Below are 4,396 nucleotides of genomic sequence, written 5' to 3'. Positions count from 1 at the left end.
TCACAGGGGTCGCCTAAGACCATCCTGCATATCAGATATTTACATGACGATTCATAACAGTAGCAACATTACAGTGATGAAGTAGCAACGAAAATAATTTTATGGTTGGATCACAACATGAGGAACTGTATTTAAAGGGCCAGAAGGTTGAGAACCACTGCTCTATCCACTGAGCCAAACCGGCCAGGGCAATAAAGAGAAATTAAAACAAAACAAAATCATTCTCCCAGGTCCTCAGCTGGATCCACACCGATGTGTGTGTATTTATGTCCCCCATGCCTGGTGCCCAGTGGGCTCGCACTTGGAGGCAGACTGACCTGGGTGGGGTCCTGGGGGCGGGGGGAGCGGATTTCAGGAGCTGTTCACCACCCTGAGCCTCCATGTGTCTCTAAAGGAGGGACCAGGGTTGCCCCGTGTGGAGCTGAGGCACTGGTCTGTGGAGAGCCTTCGACCCTTAGAGAGGAAACCTCCCTCGGTGTGACTGTGACCTCCTCCAGGAAGGAAGCAGGACAGACCAGCGAGCACCAGCCAGGCCTCCGCATGGTCCCCGCACCAGGGGGCTGCAGCTGCTCCAATGAGACTGTTCTCAGGGTACTGGGGCATTGGGACCTGGGCCAGTCCTCACAGGGGCTATCCTAGGGCCTTTACTGTTACACAGGCCCATCACTGCGGCCAGCACAGGGTGTGAACAATCCGGGAGCAAAGCTACTTTGAGCACGAATCCTTTTTATAAAAAACATGCTTTCATTGATTTTTCAGGGAGAGGAAGGGAGGGAGATAGAAACAGCGATCAGCTGCCTCCTGCACACCTCGAACTGGGGATCAAGTCCACCACCCGGGCATGTGCCCTGACCTCCTGTGCATGAGATGACATTCAACCACCTGAGCTACACAGGCCAGGCTCCTTTTTAAGAAATTGAAGTGACTGGGGGGTAGGGGAGGCCAGGGGATTGTCAAGGGCAGGGGGGGAAAAAAGGACACATCTGTAATACCCTTTGTAATACTTTAAGCCATAAAACAATAAAAAAAATTGAAGTGAAATTCACATAACATAGAATTAATCATTTTAAGTGACATTTACTATATTTTCAATCACCTCTATCTAGTTCCAGAACATTCCACCACTCTAACAAGAAGCCCTATCCCTATTAGTAGCCGCTCCCCCATCGCCTCCCCAGCCCCTGGCATTAACCCACTGCCTGTCTGTGGATGTGCCTGCGCTGATATTTCACATAAATGGAATCACATTGCATGGCCTTTTGTCTGGCTTCCCTCACTGAGCGCCGTATGTTCAAAGTCCGTCCACGTTGTAGCGAGTGTCAGCGCTTCACTCCCTTTTAAAAAATTTTTCATTGAATTTATTGGGGTGACACTAGTTAATAAAATGATATAGGTTTCAGGTGTACAATTCTATAATACAGCATCTGTGTATTGTATTGGCTTCGCTCCTTTTTATGGCCGAATAACACTTCAGTGCGTGGCTGAACCACGTAGTGTTGGTCTGTTCACTGCTGTTTTGCTCTGTGGCTGTTGTGAATTGTGCTGCTGCAAACAGTCATACACATATTTTGTTTGAATAGCTGATTTTGTTTATCTGGGGTAGAGACCTAGCAGTGGCATTGCTGGGACAGAGGTAACTAAGTTTGGCTTTTTAAAAAAAGGTATGTTTTCATTGATATTTTTAGAGAGAGAGGAAGGGAGAGGGATAGAGAGATGAAAACACTGACGGCAAAGAAACATCGATTGGCCGCCTCCTGCATGCACTGAGCCTGGGTCTGTGCCCTGACGGGGAATCAAACTGGGCAGCTCTTGGTTCATGGGTCGATGCTCAACCACTGAGCCATACCAGCTGTACCGGCCTTTTTATTATTATTATTATGTTTTAATCCTGAGGATATGATTTTTAAAAAATGTATTTTATTGATTTTAGAGAGGAAGGGAGAGGGAGAGAGAGATAGAAACACGAATGATGAGAGAGAATCATTGATTGGCTGCCTCCTGCACACCCTCTACTGGAGATCGAGCCTGCAACCCAGGCATGTGCCCTTGGCTGGAATCGAACCGGGGACCCTTCAGCCCATAGGCCAATGCTCTAGCCATTGAGCCAAAGCAGCTAGGACCTGAGGATATGATTTTATTGATTTTAGACAGAGAGGAAGAGAGGAGGAGGGGGAGAGGAACATTGATGTAAGAGAGATATATCGATAGGTTGCCTCCTGCACGCACGCCAACTGGGATCAAACCCACAACCCGGGTATGTGCCCTGACCAGGAATCAAACTCGTGACCCTTTGGCGTACAGGACGATGCTCCAACCAACTTAGCCACACCTGCCAGGGCTCCAGGTTTGGCTTTTTGAAGAACTACTGCCCTTCCTGCAGTGGCTGGCTGGTCTTCCTTCATTCCCACCGGTGAGCAGGCTGCTTCGTGGTGTGGTGCACACAGAGCCCGGGTCCGAGCTCCTGCTTTGGGCCCCTGAGGCTGCCCTGCTGGAGAACCTCGCTTGGTGAGGCTGTGGGTTACACCCAGTTTGCGTTGTTGTCATTTGAGAGCTACGTGCACGGGGGGAGGGAACTGGAATGAAGCCCCCTGCATCCCTCTCCCGGTGCTCAGGTGTAGGGTGGATCCAGATGAGGTTGCTGTTGCCCAGCAGACCCGAGGCCCCACAAGGCAAGTCATGGAAGCGAGTCTTCTGCCGTTTTACTAGGGAGGGGGAAACCTGGGCCAAAACACCCCGACCTAGTTTTTCAAACATTAGGCCCCTCGTGTGCAGAGAGACAGCTCATCAGACAGCACCGCCTGGCCCTCGGCACTAAGGTCCCCTTTCTGTGAAAACCCCCGCGCTGCCCGCTCATCTTCTGCAGAGCGGCTCCCCAGCTCTCCCAGGGGAAGGCTCATGGACGACAGAATCACGGCTGAGTCCAGCCTGGAGCTGGTCTCCACCCCCCATCTCTTCTGCTGAGCCTCTGTGCTTCTCCCACCACGATGACGTCACCCACTCCACCATTGCATGTGGTTTTCAAAGCTTTCACACACGTCACCTTGTTTGCTCCCTCCACAGAGCTAGCCAGCGATGCAACGGGCTTCTCTTCCCCCATGTGAGCTCCGTGGCCCACAGGAAGCCCGTGTCTGTGGTGAGTGTGTCCTCCGCCGCCGCCGCCGCCGGGTGGTGCTTAGTCTTGCGGCTCAGGCCCCGCCCAGAGGCTTGCCAGCAGCCGGAAGCCTCAGCTCCATCAGCTTGGTGCCAATGAATACATACAACTGCTATAGGTCGATCATCCTCAGTAACGCTGGGGAAAGGACTGTGGGAAGGGTCTGCTCCTAGAACGATGAACTGGTGGGATAAGTGAAATGGTGAGTTAGAACAGACTCTTTGTTTTGTTTTTTAAATATATCTTTATAGATTTCAGAGAGGAAGGGAGAGCCAGAGCGAGATAGAAACATCAACGAGGAGAGAGATTCATTGTCCGGCTGCCTCCTGCACGCCCCTCACTGGGGATCGAGCCCGCAACCCGGGCATGTGCCCTGCCTGGGAATTGAACTGTGACCTCCTGGTTCCTAGGTCGACGCTCAATCAATGAGCCTCGCCAGGCGGGCTGGAACAGACTTTTTTAGTAAACCCACCGGCGTTGTATAAATTGTACCGGGAAAATATAGATTTTAAAACGACGCAGAGCCCTGGGCCAGGTCCGTTGGCTGGAGCATCGTCCCTACACCAGAAGGTTGTGGGTTCGGCCCCTGGTCAGGGCACTTACCTAGGCTGCAGGTTCGATCTTCGGTAGGGGCTGGGAGGCAACCAATCAATGCTTCTCTATCACATCGATGTTTCTGCCTCTCTTTCTCCCTTCCCCTCTCTCCAAAATCAATTAAAAAACGTATCCTCAGGTGAGGATTTAAAAAACCCCACAACTATGCAGAAGAAATAAATTATAAAATTCAATGGTTTCTAGTATATTCATAGAATTGCCCAACCATCAATACTATTAATTCCAGAACATCCTCATCATCTCCCCCCCAAAAAAATCCTTCCCATTACTAGTCACCCTCATCTCCCTCCCCAGCCTCTGATCCACTTCCTGTCTTTATGGATGTGCCTGTTCTGGGCATTTCACAGAAATGGGATCACACTCTGTGTGGCCTTTTGGGTCTGGCTTCTCTCACGGAGCGTCATGTGTTCAAGAGGGGCCTCCGGCGTAACGGGGAATCCCCCCCACAGACTTTCCAACCAAACCCCATGCTTCCCCACACTTATCAACTGCGTTTAATATATTTCTATTGCCTGGCTGGTGTGGTTCAGTGGTTGAGCATCAACCTATGAACCAGTAGGTCATGGTTCAGTTCCCAGTCAGGGCACATGCCCAGGTTGTGGGTTCTATGCTGGTCTGAGCCAGTGCTCA

The 4,396-nt window shown here is 51.0% G+C and overlaps 1 pseudogene; it reads right to left on the bottom strand.

Annotated features, from left to right (window-relative positions):
• Positions 1–2,398: 2,398 nt before the first annotated feature.
• Positions 2,399–4,170, bottom strand: LOC102755465 (annotated as a pseudogene).
• Between the last annotated feature and the right edge of the window lie 226 nt (positions 4,171–4,396).

This window comes from Myotis davidii, unplaced genomic scaffold (assembly GCF_000327345.1).
Source record: "Myotis davidii unplaced genomic scaffold, ASM32734v1 scaffold198, whole genome shotgun sequence".
NCBI lineage: Eukaryota > Metazoa > Chordata > Mammalia > Chiroptera > Vespertilionidae > Myotis > Myotis davidii.
This window is presented reverse-complemented; position numbering and strand designations above follow the sequence as displayed.